The 22,710-nt window shown below is 44.5% G+C and overlaps 1 long non-coding RNA gene across 1 annotated transcript; it reads left to right on the forward strand.

Moving 5' to 3' along the window:
- The first annotated feature begins 2,128 nt into the window (after positions 1 to 2,128).
- LOC119455110 (uncharacterized) lies at positions 2,129 to 5,740 on the forward strand. The gene is made up of 4 exons (XR_005192786.2): positions 2,129 to 2,372; positions 2,923 to 3,129; positions 3,894 to 4,069; positions 5,424 to 5,740. It is a non-coding gene; the product is annotated as an uncharacterized LOC119455110 (long non-coding RNA).
- The last annotated feature ends 16,970 nt before the right edge of the window (positions 5,741 to 22,710 follow it).

A 22,710-nucleotide genomic window follows, 5' to 3' on the forward strand; every position in this document is an offset into this window, starting at 1 on the left:
GCTGGAATTGTGCGCAGGGGTGTTGTGCGCAAGCTGATGGATATCATGTGTCGAAAGAAGGCTCATTGTTAAGCGACCAAAAGCCCTAGCACTCATGGGTGGGCGTGGTTGGTGCGCAAAATTGGCGACTTATAGTATGTGCGTATGGCCTCTCCTGCAACGTTGCACTAGCAATGTCGCCATACAAAAATAATAAAGAAAGCCATACGGACTGATATTAGTTGTATCTTGTTTTACAGACGATGAACGCTAGGCGTGGTCTACCAGCAGCTGACAAGAATATCGAGCCCTTCATAATTTACTTCTTTTTTTTCGGCGACGAGAAATGGTGCGTCCTGAAATTAAAGTGCCTGAGGAAGGAGTAGAGATAGTATCAAGGCCAGGGCTATTCGACCCTATTATTTTAAGGGAGTCTAAAAGCATTATTCTATTTAAAATGGTTTATTTCTATTTAAAATTGTTCATTTAAAATGGTTATTCTATTTTAAATGGGAACATTTCTACATGCGTGGAAATGTTCCTGTCAAAATAGCTATCCTCTAAAGAAGAAAAATTTAAGCAGAGCAGGATTAGTCTCCTATATAATCCACGCTATGAGCTGGTAGTAATAAATCTTGGTTTTAATCGTCGAAGATGCAGATGCAGATGTAACTACAGGTATTTTCAATAATTGCAGTAATTTGAGAAACATAATACGACGCTTTAAAGGACTGCAAGAAATGCATGACAAATGCTTGCCTGGAGGAGTTTTCTAAATTGCTTAATTGAATGTAAATATTTCTACTTTCAACGTCCTCCGAACCTTTATACTGTCTCACCTGGTTACATGCCCGTGTAGAGCATCTACGTTTTCTCAAGTATAATTTGGTTTAACCACCTCATTTAACGACCGAACTCATGCATTCATTAATACAAGTCAGACACGCTGACAAATGCGACAATCAAGGCTTGCACACATATGCACGCATTTCCATTTATGAGCACGCTCTGGTGATCATTCGCAGCACAATTTTTCACACTGCCGCTAACTGCTTATTAATAGAGAAAGCTTCCCGCACCTGCTTTATTCAGATTTTTTATAACATGCAAGGTCTTTATGCTAAATTATATAAAACTAGAAATAACAATTATCTCGGTTCATCGATTCACATCGTCTATTCTGGTATGGTTGTATTTGAATCGTAATATGAAAGAAAAAAACAATTCAGCAGATACATCCTAACAAAACTTAAAGCACTGGTGGTGAAATATATTGAGTCAATCGCGGCTAGCTAAGGTCAAAATTAAAAAAAAAAACTAGAGTAGCTTCAACTGGAGGCGCAATGCTAAAGAAACAGCGCAGCTGATGAGCACCTAGCTTCTCCTGATTTGGGCTAGGCTAAGCACTACCAAGTCATCCCCAGCATTTTCTGGAAGGTGTTGATTATTTATCGATGATTGGTTAGGCATTGATTGGCTATCTATTGGCTATCGCAAGGTATTGGCTACGTATTTGGGCTAGGCTAAGCACTACCAAGTCATCCCCAGCATTTTGCAGAATTTATTGATTATTGATCGATAATCGATTAGCTGCTGATTATCTATCGATTGTCTATCACTGACTGACTAACTTAAGTAGTCCCAACCATGTTTAGCTAGACTTAGCCAGGCTCAGATTCGCTAGTTCACAGGGGTATGTGCCATTGCGCTTGGACCCTTTCTACACTGCACTACACATTCTTTGTGGACGACTAACGTAAACGCGGCCGGCTTAAACAGCTCCACTGTTAAAAAAAAGAAAAACAGGCATTGTGGAGCATTCTACCTTTCGCAAGACTACGCGACACCCCCCGAATGCAAAAGACGCCGAGGTGCAGCGTAGGTCGAAGCCGGGTAAGCAGGCCTACCGGGATAAAAGCGATTCGCAATGCATGAGGCTGGCGAAGGAAACATATAGAGAAAGCAAACTTCCGTGAGTATCGATTTTTATTCGCGTGGGAAAGCGGGATTCGGCCCAGCCCTCGTTCTTCGCCATCGTCCGTGTCTGGTTGAGGCGCTGGCGGCGCTGGCCGCGAGGGTGCGCCAGCGCCAGGGACCTGAGGCACGCAAAAGAGAGACGTGGGTCCCGCAGTCGACGCCGGCGCGCGAGTTGCGACGCGCGCGCGCAGGTCTGGCAAGTGCAGCGTGCGCAAAACCGCGCTTTCGATTTACACAGTGAGCAACGTAAACGTCAGCCTAGGAATGGAAAGAACACTGGAAAGCGCCCGAAAAATCCTCACCGGATAGCTTTTGAAACTGTCTGCCACGGTAGCTGCAAATGCAAGCTACTTGCCAAAATATGCGCACCGGCGTGATCGACCTGTGCAGCAGGTTGTTCGAAGCGATCCATAGCGGTGAGTAGCAGCCGAGACGAGACCTTTTATAATAACGGCGCTGCGCGCTATGGACACAACGCTAGGGATTACGAAGCCTAAAGCAATGCTGTTAATTCTGGGAATAATATTGCGGCCGAGAGCGGTCATTCACTGGGAGACGCCTTAGCTGTCGTATCTGTTGTTTTATTCAGTCAGTGAATTGTTGACAAAGAGCATGCAAACAATATCGCGTAATAAGTTCGTAAACAAATGACTCTCTTTTTTTTCTCGCGCGTTTCACCTTCAGTTTGAGCATTTTGTTTCGACTGTTCTGCTGTATAGCGTCGTCTTACGTGTAGGACGCCGCAATATGATAGGCATTTCGGCTCCCTCAAACTTCGATGCCCAGGTGAGAAAATATTGTCTAGGTAGCTGACAACGTTTCTTTTTTACTCTTCGATTAATGTTGCTGTAATCTTCGTACAACCAAGTTAGTTCTACTGTGCCGTCCACCTTGACTGCCGCGTTCTGATGGCATAGAAACTAAGAATCACAGGTTTTTTTATCCTAATTTCCCGCTGGAAAACAGATCTGCTTCTGGATGAGCAGCAGGAACAGCCGGCCACTGATTACCGTCGACAGCACTTTGCGAGGCTGTTGCGAGGACAAATGAAAACTAACGCTTTCCATTCAACTCTGTTCCCTACGTCTGATAAGCACAATGGCAAGCACATGGTGCAATTTCATGATCATCCCTATGATGCATTGGACACTGAGGACAAGGACATCACCTAAGGTGAGTCTAGGCTTCACTTATTCGATTATATATAAAATCTTTTTGTAAATACTTATGGAATGTTTAATTATAATAATTATAAATTTAATTTATAATAATTGAGACTCCGTCTGCATGTTTCTGAAAGGAAAAAAAGAAACATATTTGACTGCTGAAATATGTATTGCACAAATTTGACTTGTCCTTTCTGTAAAAAAATATACCTCCTACTGGTGCAAATGAAACGACAAGTCAAAGAAAAGCTCAGTGGTCCTTTTTTTTTTTTTGCTTTTATAGAAGCCGATATTAAGCTTTTGTCTTTCAGGAAGCAATGTTATTTGCCGTTTATATTTAGTACGCACGCTGATAGCACAAATTTGAACACTGATACGTAATAAGCGCAACGTAAAAACGATGTGTCTAGGTAATTTGCTGCGAAAAACCGTTTGTCAGTTTAGGATGCGCGCTATCAGTGTTTTACGTTTCCTTGCCCTCCGCCAATAAAATCGCTGTTTTAGCACTTGTTACATTTAATAAATAGATAAGACATTCTCAACAAGATTCTACATTATTTACGCAATGAGAGAAAAGTCCATGCTGGATATATTTGTTTCATAACAGTGAATATGAGCTTAAATAAAAAAGCTTGAATGTGCAAAAAAAAAAAAATGCGGCGAAATATCTCAGGCATGGAAATAATGTACGGCCACATTTTTTGTTATTTTAGTATTATAAGCATGATAGCATTACATAAGACACTTTAAAGTGTTCTTGTTTACTTACAGGATGCACTTAAGACAGCAAGTACACAATATAATGCCCTACAATGCTGAATGCCTGACTGGTACTAAGGCAGCATACAAGCTTGTGAGTTCCCGAGGATTTGCCTGACTACACTAGCCTCGGAAGCCCGTACTTCACCGACGATATTGCCTTCACGAAGATCTATAGTTGCATTAAGGTAATGGATTTCATGTGGCTCTAAAGTTAGTTACTAGATCGACTGCTTTCTATTTAAAGTGAACATCACTGTAGTGAAGTTAAAAACGACAATGTTCGCTTACTTTAGCTCTCTATTGAAAGCTTTTCACATAGTTGCATCTTATTGTGCTAATATGATACACTGAAGTCATGCGAAAAAGTCCTGTGGTATTGTATCCCGACGCAGCAAACTCCACGTGACATGCTATGCTAAGAATTTCAGTTAAGAAACTTCCGTATTAAAGCCGCGTTCACGAAAGGCTCAATCACACGAGAATTGTTTGTAAGGGCAAATTTCAGCCAATCGTGATATTGGACATATTAGCCAGCCAATTGGAGAGAACACAAAAAAGCAGTTTCAATTTGGCGCCAGGAGCTAATAATTATGACGCTGAATGAATTCAATTTAAAACGCTCGCTATGCATTAATCAATACCTGACCTCACATTGTTTTGCCATTCGTTTTAATGGAAGTTGGCGCAACTCGTAAAGTTGTCCTAAAAGTTACAGCGAAGGAAGTGAGAGTTGAAAAACTTTGTGTTCTCGCGCATATAGATTTTGTCCAATTTGAGAGTCTTCTTATATTGCATTTCTCAGGAAGTGTGCCTGTGCTAGTCCTCCATTTTTCTATAGTTTCTCATTCTTTCCCATTGTATAGAGGCATGCGGGGGCCCTAAACACGTTAGGCCTATTAAAATTAGCGTAAACCTGCTAATTTCTGTGACAAGGTGGTGTTAGTGCATAACACTGGGTGACACGTCTTTACTAACAAAATTATTACAGATGCCTGCTTTCATTATTACAGACACAGCCGATAATAATATTTTTCAAAAATTGGTTTGTGAGTGCAATACTATTGACTGAATCAGGAGTGCCAGCGCCATGAAGGCAAATCAGACTTAATCTTCGCAATCTAAAATAGCTTATAGATCCTGGTAGCTTACAGGGAGTTCTTGACATGTAGCATCCCATCACAAAGGAAGCAATCCGTCACTGGAGGCTGCCCTTTTATTATCCTATGTTCCCAGAACACCCACAGCAGGCAGACTTTGTGTCTCATAAAGGATAAAGATGATGTCAGCACGCAGTTATGGCAATGAACTGGAATTTGCCGCTGATGATACCTGTAACACAGTTAGCAATTGACCTCTATAAACTTTTCCTTACATTCCTTGGACTCTGGCGAACCGTCTTCGCTAGATTAAACCGTTACGAAGAGTGATATCTCATTACATATTATTATACAGCAGTATGACTGTTCTACTGATACATCGACATTCAGTAAAAGTTCATTGCCATGGTAACATTTATCTCTGCACATCGTCTGTTTTCAGGGTTGGCTGACGATGCGAATGACCTACATCGGATGGAAGCGATGTCATCGCGTTGGCATGCGATGAACGTGTGGTGGTGCCAAATGATCACATTGAAGATAGTGATACCTACGTTTCTTAAGAAAACAAGTAAAGATTCAATAATGGGAACATGCAGCCCTATTCCCCTTCCCTTCGTTCCTTATTATATTGGTTGTTTGGTCTTAAGCGCCATGCTTTCTATAACGCACTTTCAATATTTCTAAGATGGAGAGTCGCTGATGAAATGCTTTTAGGGCGTTATTTCTTGCACTGGCAAACTGCAGCAAGAAAGAAGAGTCTACCGCCAGCTGTTCTGTACTGTACCTTGTTGACTTCTTAAGCGGAATTTCGACCAGATGCTAAAGAAAATTTCAACTAAGCTACACTACACAATTATATTGGCAAAAGCAGATTACCTGCTTTGTATCATCTGCATAAAATGTTTGTGTGCGTGCTCACATTACGTTTTTATGTCCACGCTCAAAGCTGCTAGGAAATACAAAATGGCAATTTTCTGCATCATTGCCTTTTCCCGTTGGTAGAACCCATTAAGTTTTGAAGTCACCACTTTGGTCCTGTCAGTAGACAGTTTTAGTTTAGCGTGGTTACCGGAATAGCGGGCGTACTGGAATAGCGGGATCGAAGTGCGCATGCGCAGAACGCTAACCGACCCATACCGTTTACCGTGCGCACGCTATTTCTCAGAGTTAACGTTACCGTGTTAGCGTGGTGTACGTAGTGTACGTAAAACATGGCGGCGGTCCCGGCCGCCCGCTTCGAACTGAATTTGGCGTTGTTTTTGTAGAATTCACTTCGTTCGTAGCAAATGACTGCGTAAACGGCTTTTGCTTAGTCTCATGCCGCTTCGCCGAGAGAGTGTTATGGCTAATCTTGAGGAATTTTCGAGATCGCTTCTCGTTTCGAACGCGCCTAAGCCTAACGAGAGAAATTTTTTCTGAGATCCGAGCGCCATCTGTCGCTAAAGTCGAGAGATAGGCGCGACGACGGCATATGGCCTCTGAGATAGGAGGATTTCGGAGGCTATGGTAGACAGCTTGTACTGCTTGTCTGTTTCGTTGCAGATCGACGGACATGTGAAGTAAAAATACAACGCGCTCCTGGCTTCCATTGCGCTGCCTGTCGCACTTTCCGGACGCACACACACATAGAATTAGGTGCCCTGTGTATGCGAAATTCAAAGCGTAATGGAATAGCGTCCCGCACGTAAACTACGCTATCACGCTATACTAAAACTCTCTTTCTGCAAAGTTCGTTTGCGGAACGGTAACGCTATTTCCCGTAACCCCGCTATTACGCTAACGCTAAACTAAAACTGTCTAATTGATGGTTAACAAACCACCTTTTTTTCCAGCAATCATAAAATAAATAAGTGCGTTGACTCTTTACTCACACAGAACACCTCAACAAGTAGGAACACATTGGTGGGCATCACATTGCGATTCCTAGAAAATCTGGCAGCACTGAAGATACTCGAACATTGAAAGCTGCCACCTGCATGGGATGTTGGTTACAGTAACAAAAACTACTTATATCGTATTCATCGTGCCTGTAACACTCTTTTTACCGCTGAAGACAGTGTGGGCTAGAGATAACATGAAAATATAAAGTATTTCCATTTCTTCCAATAGTGTTGTCACATGGAAAAGTTTAATGATAATTTTATAAAATGCCATTTTCAATCAATATCTAGCGCGATAAGTTTAAGCTTCAAGGGAATATTTTATGCTATTCTTGTAAAACAAAAATGATAATTGAATGAGTTTACGCGATCTCAAATATTCCTTAGGGCCTCATGTAAACTCAGCACCGAAGAACGTCCATAAATGCGTAAAAAAAAAAAAAAAGCTGGCTGCGTTGCCGCTCATCATTCCAGCGTAGAATTTCACTTCTCTTCTGTCGTTGTAATGGGGAGGCCACGTTTACGGGTTTATGAGCCATTGTTTAAGGCAGTATGAGCCCATTAGCGGTGCATCACGGCGCGCTTCGCACTTCCCCAGGTTTCACGTTAGTGGAGCTGCATTTCGCGCAATGGGTCATTTGCCACTAACGCATAAAATTTAATTCCCCGCTCAAACCGAGCCTACGACTTAACTCGTGCTGACTCTAATAACCAATAAAAATTAAAGCAGTAAGAAAGGCGTCCCTAATGGTCAAAATGTTTTTGCTCACACACTTTCATCGTCACCCTGTAAAAAATAACATTATCATTTCGGATGCGATACTGAGTAAATTTTATGGCGTTTAATGCATCGCATGACCCTACTCAAGAGCAAAATACCATTTTTTTCATCACATGACAGGGGTATAGGATGCAAGGAATGTCAGAAATTACGCATTCATCCACTTCTTTTCTATACGTCCTTTAGAGCATATCTCGAGAAAAATCAACGCCTCGGTAATCGCTGTGACTGTAATTTTTGACTTGATTAAGTGTTCCCAGCTAACAATACTATCCGACGGACGTACTTAATTTTGTTCTTATAACAGTGGCGCAGGAATTATGTGCGTTAAAGGAAAAGCAGGAAGATTACATCTAAAATCGCAACAATTTCTTTATGTGTAAAATGTGTGCCGCTCATTTCTGAAAATATCCAAGGCTGATTCCTTAGAGCGATCTTACTGTGCACACCACAATACCTGGCATTGGAGTAGCTGCAGCAGGATGGTATATCTACAACAGGAAGATGGAAAATGACAGTTGCAGTATTTCGTGGCGCAGAAGTTTACATGTTAGTGAGTTGTGTTTCACAAAGTCGGTCCTTTCAACATGTACTTCAGTTCAGAAATGCCCCATCAAGTCCAAATGCAGTAGAAATGTATTTTAGAAGGCATATTTAGTGACGTCATTGTTTCAAACAGCCTCTTCAGGCTTACACAAGTTGTCCCCCGATGCCCGGGTACATTTCGCGACAAAGGAAATCAACATCCCATCATATTTTATTAGAATGGTTTTTCTCAGGTGCAGTGTGTTTTATCTAACAAGTCTTTACTGGCCAAAGCGTATACTGTAAGCTCCGCTAGCATTTATTACAGATAAGCATCGTCCTCCACTTGCAGATTGCAAACACCTTAAATTTTACTTCAGATACAAGGGCAAGGAGCAAGGTTCTGAGCTTTTCTCAGAGCATATTTTAACTACGCATCAAACGAAAACACGAACTATGGAAGAGTTTTCTCTGGTGACGGTCCCACGATATCTCCGATGGCAGCGCACTTGTCGGTTTCAGGGATAGAGGAAGTTATCACCAAGCAACCCACGTCACCTGTCATCAGGTAAGGATGCAAAGCGAGGGGAAATTCGCGGTGCTGTCCGGAAAAGGAGTCAATGTCATCTCAGTAAAGACGGGCCACCGATAAGGCTACGATCCCGTTTGGCACAAGCGTAGCTTTAGGCGAGCTACTGTGTATTGTGAAACACGCGATGCTTCTCACAGGAGGAATTGTCGACGATAGTAGCAAATCATGTTACCGTGATTCATTCATGAAGTAGATTACTTGTGATGAAAAACGGAAGTGGTGGTGCTGATGATGATGACAGCGATTCCGCGAAGTTAGAGCATTTCAGATGCACGCCAGGACGGAAGCGCTTATGTATTCAATCACAGTGAGTGCCACAGTCATGGCGGGAATGAGCATCCCCAACGTGCACTATTGACGCAACAATCAGTTTCTCCTGTGTGGAATAGGCATTTATGATAGTCCATTGTAACGTAGCTGCTGTGACTGCGTTTATTCTTGATAAATAGTGGGCACTCTTAATATCATGCTTCCGCTTATGATGTCACGCGTTTAGTAGCCGGAGCAATGGTAACTTGTTACAAGAAAAACAGCGCCTTTATAGCAAATTGAAGATTTTAAACGGGGCAATATACAGGGTGTTTAACTTACCTTGGACCAAACATTAAAAACATGCAAGTGCTATGTAGCTGGACCGAACCGAGGTAATGTTCGCCGTCGTTTGGAGATTCTCAGATTATTTCTTGCATTCAACCTAATTAGATAAATATTCTCGATTCATCAATGAACTTCTCAATTATTATTATTTGATGAAAAGCGTCCATGAGAAAATTCTAGAGAAACTTTCGATACAGCTTTCTCTTGCTCAACGCGTGCTACATAAAAATAGGCCGTATATATGCTTGCTTCGCTGCAAATGACGTCGAAAGACGATAGTCTTCTGCCGCCCCTGATAAGTAACACCCTATCTTCTCTCCCCTCCCACCCCTCACGCTCTTCCCCCCCCCTCTATCACTCCTCCAATGATGGATGCAATGGAGGTTTTGCAGAATTCAATTCAAATTCCCCGCGTTCGCCCTGCTCTCGCGCCATACAATTCCCCTTGTCTCTTCGCACCATTTCAAACGTGTTTAGTTACTAACATAAAAACCCTGCTCAGCCTATATTTATGCGCTGGAGGAAGCTAGCGCACGACCCCTGCAACTTTCGCCTGCAAATTTCCTAACTTCATCACCCCATCTGTTTTTCTGCCGACCTCGACTGCGCTTCCCTTCTCTTGGTATCCATTCTGTAACCCTAATGGTCCATCGGTTATCCATCCTACGCATTACATGGCCTGCCCAGCTCCATTTTTTTCTCTTAAAGTCAACTAGAACATCGGTTATCCCCGTTCGCTCTCTGATCCACATCACTCTCTTCCTGTCTCTTAACGTTAGGCCTAATATTTTTCGTTCCATCGCTTTGTGCGGTTCTTAACTTGTTCTCAAGATGCTTTCTTAGCCTCCAAGTTCCTGCCCCATATGTTAGCACAGATAGAATGCAATGATTGTACATTTTCCTTTTCAACGACAGTGGTAAGCTCCCAGTCAGGATTTGGAAATGCCTGCCGTATGCACTCCAACCGAATTTTATTATTCTGTAAATTTTCTTCTCATGATCAGGGTCCCCTGTGAGTAATTGACCTAGATAAACGGACTCTTTTGCAGACTCTAGAGGCTGACTGGCGGTCCTGAATTCTTGTTCCTTTGCTAGGCTATTATGTTTGTCTTCTGCATATTAATCTTCAACCCCACTCTTACACTTTCTCGGTTAAGGTCCTTAATCATTTGTTCTAATTCATCCCCATTGTTGCTGAATAGGAGAATGTCATCTGCAAACCGAATGTTGCTGAGATATTGGCCGTTGATCCTCATTCCTAAGCCTGCCCAGTCTAAGGGCTTGAATACTTCTTCTAAGCAGGCAGTGAGGACGATTGGAGAGATTGTGTCTCCTTGCCTTACCCTTTTCTTGATAGGTAACTTTCCACTTTTCTTGTGGAGAACCAATGTAGCTGTGGAATCCTTGTAGATGTTCGCCAAGATATTCCCGTATGCCTCATGTACTCCTTGATTATCCAATGCCTCTATACGGATGGTATCTCTTCTGAATCAAATGTCTTTTCGTGATCTATGAAAGCCATATAAAGAGGTTGATTGTACTCCGCAGATACGGTACTGAAAGCAAGCTAATGGGTCTATAATTCTTCAATTCTTTAACGTCTCCCTTCTTATGGATTAGTATAATTTTGGCGTTCTTCCAGCTCTCTGGTACAGTAGAAGTCATGAGAAATTGCGTATAAAGGGCTGCAAGCTTTTCAAGCATATCTCCTCCACTCTGAATAAATCGATTGTTATTCCATCTTTTCCAGCAGCTTTTTCCTGGCCATGTCTTGCAAGGCCCTTCTAACTTCATCGCTAGTTATAGAAGGAGCCTCTGTATCCTTTTCATCACTACTTCGAATGAAAGTAGCTTGGCTGCTCTGGGTATTGTACAGGTCAGTATAGAATCATTTTGCTGCTTTTACTATATGATCGAAATTGCCGATGATCTTACCCTGCTTATCTATGCATACCCATCTGTATTCTTAATTAAATAAAATCACTGGTATGTACATATATTTTGCCTCAAATAGACCTCAGGTTTCCTCTGCGCTGTATAATGCTGACGTATATGACCCTGTGCCACCAGTGCTAGTGGACAGGTTGATTTTGGCCGGGCGGTTGAATCGAGTGACAGACAGGCAGACGAAGTTTTTCGCGTTTAGGTAGCCCCAGAAAGACTATCGTCATTAAAAGTGTTTTTTCGAGCGTGTAAGATGTCCGCGAATACACGCAGTGCCTCGAGCCACCAGTAACGCGGCATTGTTGCGTGTATTCGCGGGGTTTCTTTCATGCTTGCAAAAACACTTTTATGGAGCACGTATTGAGCAACAGAAAGCTGTACCGGGAGTTTCTCACGTTGTCCTACAATTTTCTCATTAACACTTTTCATCTAATTAATATAATCGAGAAGTTGAATAAATAATTAGGACTAATTATCTAATTACGCGGCACGCAAAAAAATAATCTGAGTATCTCCAAGCGACGATAAACAACATGACCTTGGTTCTGTCCAGCTACGTAGCACTTGCATGTTTTTAAACTTTGCCCCAAGTTAAGTGAAACACCCTGTATATGCTAACTGAAGCAGTTGGCAATTAATAACACAATTACTCCGTATACTTAGGCCTAAATTTGATCGCCCATTTATGTATCTCTCTTTCTAGGCTACAACGAGGTGGTGTCGCACTTTACTAACGTAATGGTAAACTTCAGTTGCGTGTGCTTGTCAAGGTATGCGTGTTGGTAGAAAAAGCTAGAGCATATGAGGAAGTTGCCATTGCGGGGCCACCACTGAAGCCTTGTCAATGAAGGGCGCGCTGTTTATAAAAGCGCTTTGCCTGTGCGACTCTGTAATTGTGTGTCTTTTAAGAAATGAGAGTAGTATTGGTTTAACTAGTTCTGATTGTACTCTGCAACTAACTCTAGCACTAACGGTTGTGCGGTTCATCGGTTATGTTTGTACACGGAAATGTGAAAAAGGTGTGACGGATACATGGTGCACCAAGCAAACTGATCTCATTCATGCATCCAATGGCTCTAAACCAACATTATGTTTTTTTTTTAAAGTCAATAAAATGACAATCGACAAGGTGCCTATTTCGCAGTCACACCAAGATAACGGTGGGAATTGTAGTTGCAGACTCGGGGCCACTCTCGCCTTGGGTTAGCATTGTCGAAGCATCTAGGGAGCGTGTGCTGGAGTCATATGTGGAGCAGAGGGTCCACACTTCAATCCAGATGTTATGGGCAGAATAGGGTTGGTAATATTAATGAAAGATTAATCGAATAAGTGTATCCCGAAAAACAAATAATATTCATCGATGTCCACCTTTCACTTGATTGACTTACTTGATTAGACCTATTCGATTAGCGTAATCGTTTTCGAGAGTTCGACAGGAGTGGCGCGAAAATTTTAAAATTGTACTGGCATAGCTGAGCCCGAGCAGTGACTGTGCGGCTGTTGTAGAGCCACTGTCGACTGTTTTTCCTAGTCCCGAGCGATGCGCAGCCGAACTCTTCCCCTCTCTTCCTTCACATCACACACGCCACCAGGCCACCCAAATCTGGAGGCTTGAAATGCGCTTCCAATTCAAGGCATGATATAGCAACCCAGTCGTTGGTCGTCGTGCCACTCCCAGTCCACTATAGACGTGGCACAGCATAAGTTCCGGTTTGGAGCGTGCATTTTGACATAGCGATGGAGTTAATGTCGATTCCAGCAATTATAGTGCGTCCGAGCATCTTTTCTGTCATGCTGGTTTTGTGGGCATTCGAAGAAGGTGTCGGCATCACACAAACACGCAAGCGAATGGACATTCAGTTCTTCGTTATGTAGAAAAGAGCATGTGGCCTAAAATAATAAACTAGCAATTTTCTTTTCCCTGTCTATATTTATATTTCTTGCATACTTAAGTTGCACTTCACGTTGGATTTAAGTTGGACTTTTGCCATTTTTCTTATTTATTGTGACACTGTAATGTACAGGGATTCGCTTGTAGCACGTAGCTTGTTTAAATCTGCACTAAATCCTATTTTGTAACATATATTGTTGATCTTTGGAAAAGCCACTAGTGGCAGCTGTATTTATTCTTAAGTTATTTATTCATAAGTTAAAGATTATCCTTCATCAATTGTTTGCGCACTTGTGTTTCAAACTTAGTTCCACCTCTCAAAAATTAAAATAGGGTCCTCCAAAAGCAGATAACTGCGTTTCAACCTTTCAAAAAGTGCTCGGCAAAAATTACGAATAATCAATTATTCAATGAAAAAACCCTCCATCGAAAGCTATTAATCGAATAAAGGCTAAAATTTTATGCATGATTATTCGTTAATCGAAAAAAAAATAATAGACCGTCCCTAGGTGAGAAGAAAGCAAAAAATAGAGTTACAGAATAGCTACAATGTCTTAAGTAGCTGACAAGATGGTGGTAAGCTCGCGACGTCCATGAATGTTGTCGTCTGCGGGCAATCTTCACTGTATTATTTTTAAGCTTGTGTAAATATCTAGGTTTCACTGTTAACAGTGATCCATACTAGCGTAGACATATTAGTATCTACATACGAACTGCTAATAAAGCATCCGTAACATCTGTCAGTCTTCACAGCAAGCAAAATTGGTTTCCTTTAAGTATTTTGTCCACTATAAACTATAATATACATCTGCTGTGTGGCAATCCCATCAAGCACAACTTATCATCAACACAGCATTTCTTGTGCTTTATCGCAAATTTCTTTACATAACCATTGAGTGCGCGTCTCTCACAGTGGTGCAATTCGCGGGAAGTCTTACGTAAACGAGCCTGGACTGCTACTTTCTCCGTCACGTTCTTCCAGCTGCCAAATATTCGAATGGCCTATCTTTTGGCATTGTTCCCAACAAATTCCGGTCTTGTAGTCACAGCGTGTGACTGCACCACATTGAACATATTTACGATGTACATTATTTGAGATATATGTAAAGACTATCCTGTATTATTACTGAGGGCAATAAACTCAATGAAACAGAACATTCATCGCTTACAGATTTTAAGGCGAAAGCCTTAGATCTCCATGTTTCAAGGACGCGTGGTGAGGTACAGAAAAACGGAGCGCGCTGGGAAAAGGAAACAGCACCGGAGGAGGGTTCTGAGAAAGAGCGACGCAGCGTAGTCGGAGAGTTGAGGGAAATAACAACGGTGGCACAGTAGGAGCGCGGAGTGAAAGGGCAACAGCCATGCAGTATGAGCGGGAAGAAATTGCCAGCGGTGGCGCCATGTGGCCTTGAGGGAAAGGGCAACAGCGGTGCAGGGGAGAGAGAGAGAGAGAAAAAACTTTATTTTGATGGGGCACGGAGAAGCGTCGATCTCCGTGGTGGGAGGAGCCTTAAGTCCAGGGCCCCAGCGGCGGTGGCAGCACTTTCGGCTCTGGCGATAAGCTTTCGCTGATCCTCCAGTGCCGAGCTGGTCAGCACCATCTCCCACTGCTCGTGCGTTGCGTTTCGATGTGGGGAGTTATTCGGGATATTTTGGCATGCCCATGTGGTGTGATAGAGGGTAGCTCGCTCTGTACAAAAAGGACAAAGGGGCTGATAAAGGGTGGGGTACATCGCGTGAAGGAGCGTGAGGTGAGGGTAGGTGTTTGTCTGGAGTTGCCTCCAGATCGTGGCTTCAGCTCTGGTGAGGGATGGGTACGGTGGCGGCATCGTTCTTCTCGAAAGGCGGTAGTGCTGCAGTATATCGCAGTAAGTTTGTAGTGTGTCTCGACTTGGGTCTTCTGGCGTCTCTTGCAGTGCCCGGTTGTAGTGACCTCGGGCTGTCGTGTGTGCACGATGGTTTATGCTGACGCCTTCATGTCCCGGTGTCCAAATGATCGTGGTGCGGGGTATTTCGTTGAGGCGGTGTAGAAGTGCTGGGGAAGAAAAGGAGGGAAATTTCAGCGGTGGCGTGGGAGGGCGCTGAAGGAAAGGACAACGACTGCTCCCATAGAACGTTATGAAAACGGCGGCAGCACGCACGCGCGCATTGTATACGTCCCCGCGTGGACTCAGAGCATCATTCCACATCGCTATGGCTGACGACGCACCAGGCCCTAGTCGCGGATGGGGAAGACCGAGAAAGTACGCCACGGCAAAAGAGGCTAGAGAAGCTCGAAATGACCCTCATCATAACCGCCGTATAGGGGGGAAGCTGCTCATCAGCAGAAAGTTGAACAGAAAGTTCAACAGCAGATCAACACAAGGTCCAACTAGGCTTTCGCCTTTACATTATTAGAAAGTTCAAAGCATCCGCGTAATTTATTCCTGTAGCCCTCCAAAGACAACGATCATGTACCATTCTGGAAAAAAAAAAAACTTTTTACAACCTTCCTTGCGGAAAAGGTTGATAGAACCCAGCCGAGAGAAATAATTTATAAAAATAATAGATTCCGATAGCATTCGTCGAAACCTAGCTGTAATCATAAGCAGAGCCTTCACCGTCACACCACCCCAGTAGGTGATTCTCTTTTGCTGGGCCGCATGCTTAGTGCTGTTTATGCGTAGCTTCGACCAAGGCGCTGTTGAAGTTTCCACGCTCTAGTAACCTGTCATAACGACTCCGATCCTCCGCCTTTCTTATTGCATGTGCCTTTTGTCTCGACATTTCTTTGCATCTTTCTGTTTTTCTTAAACCTTCCACCTTTGTAGGGCAGAAAACCAGATGTGTGTCTCAGGAAAACGTCCTTGTCTCATACGATTGTGATGTATATAAAGCCGCAAAAGGCGCTATATTCTGTTTCTTCAATACACCCGCCTATGTGACCGCTTGTGATGAATTGAATAATGAACATTTTTCAGCGTGTGTGGGTGCGTACTCTAAAGACTTTTTTTTTTCTGCCCTGCGCATCTCTTAGTCCCATTTTCCCAGTGCAGGGTAGCGAACTGGGCCCAGCATGGCTAACCTTCCTGCTTTTGACTTCTCTCTATCTCCGCCTCTCTTCGAAGCAACAACCGCAATTGCATGTATTCGGAGACGCGTCTATTCGGATGAAGCAAATAAAGAAATGCGCTCCCTTCGGTTTCTTTTCGGCCTAATTAGCGGTATTCTTCGCACCTCCATGCACCATGCAGGGAGAACGCGAAGCCTGGGTACAAAACAGTTCGATAACCTGGTCCCGTGTCATGTTGGACGAACGAGGAAAAACTCACGCACAACGCTAAAGATACCATTCATTTCTTGGAGGCGCACAAGATGAGCACACATTCCCTGCGACTTGGGTCCCTACGAAAGTTTCCTTGACTTGTCAGAGAAAGAGAAAGAAGGGGGGGGGGGGGGGAGAAAGACAGGGAGGTTAACCAGACTTTGTCCAGTTAGTTGTCATTGACTGAATGGCGGCCGACTTGCTTAATTGAATAGGGGTAAATCAACAAAGAAGAAGAAAGTTCTTTGTGCGCGATAAGTATGGAAAAGTGAGACCTACAGAGCAGCATATATAGGAAGAAATAAAAAGAAATGCTTGTGACTTCCGCTTGCGTTAGCCAACCTCGAAATGATTTCCCGGGAGAGCACCGTAGTAGAGTTGGCGTGACATTTCAAGTAGTCGCCTGGGAGACGCGGTCTACTGTTCTTTTTACCCTCCCACTCACCCACCATTCATGCCTGTCCGCCTGCAGCCAACAGCTACGAAAGGACTCCTGTGGCCGGAAGTGACTTTTGCCAGTTATGCATGAAAACTCACACGGACGAAGAGACTGTGCGAATGCAGGTGCATGCGCCACGACAAAGCTGATTTTTTTCTTTTTAGTAGGTTGCAGAAGGTGCAACGTGCTTCTTCTGAAACAAACTTTTCAAGCGGAAAAAGTGAAAACTGCTGCCATTTTCTAGCACGAACGCGTCCCAGTCCTGAATCGCAAAATGGAATGCGCAAGTGTTTAGTCTCCCCTCTATTTTCTCATCTTTTCACCCAACTGCGCGAGTCGTCCAAATATTCGCCCGCTCACATTTGTTTCAGGAAGTAAGCAAATGCGGCTCGCGGTGCTCTGCAGTAGAAACCGTGCAGCGGTGTACCTCTTCTCCCAGGAAGTTCCGCGTGTTTTAACATTTCAGCGCCGTGCCCAAATGAATACAGCACCTTTTGTACACATGTACACCATTGCAGTTGAAAGTTGGCGGGGTGCCTTTTTATGTCCTTAAAAGTTCTTCGGCGAGATATAGCATCACCGGAATTGTAAAACGGCTTTGTATGCCCCATAATGAAACCTTTGGAGATGATTGGCGACGTTCCTGGAATTAGCAATCATTCTTATGATGGGTAGCAATTAGTGACATATCAACAATTGGTGATATGTTATCACGATTATTATGATCGTTCTTTGTCCATTCCGATAGCACGGCATTGGCGGCTGGTTGCCCGATTTGCTCCAAGAGAGCGGCGCGGGTCTCCGCCGGCTTCGCCGCATAGCGGAGGCGACTGGTTTCGACGCAGCGGCAATTGAGTTCTTCAAACTCCGGAGATGTAAGCAGCTTTCTTGAGCGAGCTTTGTGGAGATGGTAAAAGGGCTCACCGAAGGCGGCCCGTGAAGTAACGACATGTATGTAACACGCATTGCAGCCGGGTTCCTCTCTCGCGCTACCCTCTGTGCACGCTGCGCCATATAATGGTGACGCCACAATGTATAGCCGTTGGTTGCAGTAATTATCCACCAAGTGGCCGCACTCGACACGGACGGGGCGCCATCACTTTAATTTATTTAAGGTTACATATTCCCCGTGTCACCGTAGCATTTCCATTCTGGGGGATCGGCCACGAATGAACACACAGCACATTAACGTACGCAGAGCCAAACTTGTCTATTCGGCCCCATACCCAGTGGCTCATGTTGTCTGCTCGACAAGACAGCTGTCAACATATAGCTATAGTGGCCCAAGCGGGTAGACAACATGGGTCACTGGCTATGGGAAAGAAGTTAGATATGTAACTGTGTGCAGATGGAGACTAGATGAAAGGAAAAGAAGAAGATTAAAGGCAGTGTTCGGGCAACCATGTTGTTCTACGCTCGCAACCTCCTGCTCGCGTCACACAAGTCGACAAGATGAAGACCTGGCAGCCACCTCATTAGCCGCACATCAAAATGGAAGTCTCCCACGCCACGCTGTGAACCTCGAGCGCGCAGCTCCCCAACCGAAACCGACCAGCATCATGACTGAATCACGGCAAGCCATGGACAAGCCCAAGTACACCGGATCCGCGGACGACGGGCCCATGGAATTTGGTTCCGCCTCTTTGAGCTCCATGCATCCGCTGCATCATGGTCGGACCCATGGTCGGAATAATGTCACCAACTTCAATGATTACGTGATCGGTGAGGCACTCGCTTCTATCTGACTCACATCTTTGAAAACAACGAATCGTGGGAGACAATTAAGGAAGAAATGGTCAGTCGATTTAAGGTATGCACTGCAGACCTCCTCATCACCCAACAGCTGGAGACATTGCAACTGCATGGGCCGCCGCAGTCACAAACAATATTCAGGTAGCAATCATCATCAGTGCCAACCAAAGCCACGTATGACTACATCGTCGACAAGTTTCTCATGTAGGGATCCTCCCGAGAAGACGACGCACAAACGCACGCCTAGCATGATGATGACTACCACACAGCCATCTTCACCATCTACGCTCACGACACGCCGCAGGAATCATGCCCCTGGACCAACTAACCCGTTCACACCGTTGTATTGGACGCAAAACCAACTACCGTGTTTCGCGTCACATGACACTTTCACGGCTGTAAGACAACGCCGCATTTCAAGCGCAACTATTATTTTTTCTAATGAAGCGAATTCGACTTGCTATCCGACAATAGGTCAGAGTGAAACCACCAACAGCACGTGCTCTTTTCACAAGGAAGACAACGCTCTTTCAGCAGCTACGGATGAGCCATGTACATTTGGAGACCAATCCACATCGCAACACACAAAACTTACGATCCCAAGGAACCGCTGCCACTGCAGAAGCGTCACAAGCCGTAAGCGTCGCACCCCCCTGCCATGTGACAGTAGCACCCATTCATCATGTCGTCGCAGCCGCCTCAGAAAAGCCTTCTGTACAGCTTGACAGAATGATATTGCCACCAGAGGAGTTTCCCAAAACCGAGCTTAGTACCAGCTATCCACAGATTACCTCGTCAGTTTGCAAAACGAATCAAAGGCCAATTCTGATAGAAAAAGACTACCTCAGTAACTCCCGCCGTCACATCAGGAAGATCAAAATCAACTGCATCAACAAGTTCAGCGACCGCGATTGCGCCTTCGGCACAGGTAACAACGAAGAGCGTCGCCGAAAACATGCATGTGACAATAAGAAAAACGTGAACTTGCTAGCCAACTAAACACGATGCGAACCCAAGTAGGCTGTATTTCTAGAAAAGAACGTCACCAAGGAGCTCTTCAACGCCGCCAGTTAAGATTGCGCCTATTGCGGGGACAACTGCGACGACACCGAATGCCACGGGGAGACGGAATGGTATCATTTCCGGGCCTCATAAGCCTCGACCAACGCGCGGTAATTTAAGGCACCGCGCAACTCCAAGCATCAGAAACGAGACGACTCACGCACCAACGGTACATGTCACATGAGTGTAATATCTCAACAAAAACTCGCAAGATGCCTCCTGTCGTCCGAACTATAGTTTCAAGAGCAGCCACCTCTCCAGCAACCTCAAGGTGCTTGAACTGTACTCAGTTTTGTCAAAAGCTGAACGTGTACAACGATCAGCGCTCACGACATATAGCGCATGTAGACATCTTCCTGATCGCAACAGTGAGGCTCGCACACCAGGAGCTACGTTAGACGTCACCGGACTGCTATAGCTTATTCTGAACTTTTAAACACTATACAGAACGAACTCAGGACATTGAACCAAATGCATCTTTGTACATTTTGTTATTTTGCAGTTTGCCATTGCTCCCTCCTGTGTTGTTTGTTGCGCGCGCTCTCTTGGGGGGAGGGGGAATGTGTAACGGTGTACAGATGGACAGTAGATGAAAAGAAAAGAAGATCAAAGGCAGTGTTCGGGCTATAATATTGTTCAACGTCCGCAACCCGCTACTCGCGTCAGAGATACATACCGCAAAGTGCATTGGATTCTCAAAGAATGGCAATGGCAATAAATAAGTACCGGAGCGGACCTTATGGTTTGCCGAATGTTATGACTGGAGTGGACAAAAGTTCCTCAGTTAACAAAGCTGCACACAACACGCGTCAAGCCTCAGAAAAGTCATATTTTCAGGCAATGTCCTTTCATGGTAAAGGATGCAGAAGGTAGCATCCCGCAGCAAACTACCTTTCTGTATAAAGCCTTTTTCAAGCTCGACACCGGGATTCACGACATATAAAAAAGCAATTAGGAACGTCTCTTTGAAAAGAGTAACCTTTCGAAAGCTGACGGCTTCTCCTGTATTTAAAAGCCATAGATGGCTTGGGGTGCAGCCCACATCTTGTTTTCTGCCTGGTGTTTCCCCTCTGTTGCTGAAAAAGTGCCCGCAAAATATTTTTAACACGAAAGTGTTTTATGCCGGGGTCCACCAAGACTTCACTGACGTATTTCCGTCACGGAAATACGTCATACGGAAATACGGAATGACGTTCTTACAATGTACACGAACATAATACAAAGAAAGAAACCAGAAGAAAAAGTTCCACAAACATGCAAAATTTGGAAATCGAACCCACGACCTCTCGGTCCGCGACGATAGATCGCCGAGCGTTTAACCCATTGCGCCACAAACGCATTTGCAGAGAGCTACACAGACGCGCCTTATATATCTAACACTCCTCCGTGTACCCGCGCTCCTTGCTCGGGGCGGTGCCGCCGCCTACGAGCAGAAAAGAGAAGTACTGCATTATGACACTAACGCGCACCGACAGTGAACGCTTCGGTGGTCTCAGCACTACGACGCCTCGATGCCAGCATTCGAAGGGACGCTGGCATCAAGAAGCACTACCAACGCCACCTAGGTGGCGTTCAACCGTACTCAGCACAGCGGAGCGTGGCCTCCGAAATTAGCTCTGAAATGTTTCTGAAGTTGATCGCGGAGGCTGCAATATACGACGCGCTGTACGCGCTGATTTGACTCGGTGACGATTCAGTTACGTGCTTTGTCTTGCGCGTTGTATTAGTGTGTCAGTTACGTGCTTCGTCTTTCGCGTTGTGCTAGCGTGTGCAGCGTAGTGCAGCTTCCATATGCACGACGGTTGCTCATGGTCATCGACGTTGGTAGTCGTGATGGAGGAGACGTGCCACCAGGCGTCAGCGTGGGTGCATCAACGCCTAAGGGCGCTTTAGCCACAAAACACCAATAGACATTATATATCAATGTGCAATAAACATTACACTACTTCTGTGAAGACACGTTTCACTTTCGTGTTCTATACCGATTCCTATATAAGAGGGATCAACCACATTTTTTTTCTTTTAATTGGCTATGCTTATTCTCGAAGTGTTTTGCACATTTAAATAGCAAATGCGCATTTTTTCGGGGTATTAATATATGTCGTCATTAAAGGGTTAATAGAACAGCTCCACCAGCTTCACACATCCCAATGAGCAAACTTTGATAGCTCCTCACAGACTGCACACCACTGTATGAAACTGCATTACCTCTTCGCAACGTCACAATTTCGGACGCGTCTTACTTTATTGCCTAAAGCCCATATTTATTATATCAGTTTTTAGAACGCACAGAAAATATTTAGTTTTCAGGAGCAATATTGTGGCTGTTCTATGCGTCGCGTTGGCGCACAAGGAAGGAAGATGGGGGGGGGGACTTAGGAATACCAGCAAGATCTGAACATAAGAAGGAAGAGAGAAGGTTCTATGGAAGGAAAAGCAGCCCCCATAGTCCTCCAGAATGGAAGCAGCTGGCACTCCGCACGAGTGTATCGGTAATGTTCCGAGGGCAATGACCGCGTAATCGAATGGCCCCCTGCTCAAACTGTGCTGAGACCACAAAAGTTTTGGCAGCTGGTACATATAGGCGCGCCAAATTTCCCGCCTTTGCCGTGATGAATGAGTGGGTTCAGATGTACGCACGTGGGGCGAGAATACCGCTCAACTCGGATTTGCGTGTCGACTGAGCGAGTCTTGCAACAAAAATAGAAAGCAGTCGCACAAGTTGTCTTGTGCGCAAGTGTGGGAGACAAGCACGCATCGCTTCCCGTTCATGCGTGCTGAATGGCAAGCGTCTGAGACAAGCCTTGCTGTTAACGCTAGTGAAACCACGCAAAATGTTTTTGGGTTGTTATATACTATTTTATATTGATTGTGACGCCGCCATCGTGGGCTGTTCGAGACAATTTTAGAGTTTTATGACAGGCGAAGTCACGTAAAATGGTCATGAGATGTAACGCAG

The sequence above is a fragment of the Dermacentor silvarum genome, chromosome 6 (assembly GCF_013339745.2).
Source record: "Dermacentor silvarum isolate Dsil-2018 chromosome 6, BIME_Dsil_1.4, whole genome shotgun sequence".
In the NCBI taxonomy this organism is placed as follows: Eukaryota; Metazoa; Arthropoda; class Arachnida; order Ixodida; family Ixodidae; genus Dermacentor; species Dermacentor silvarum.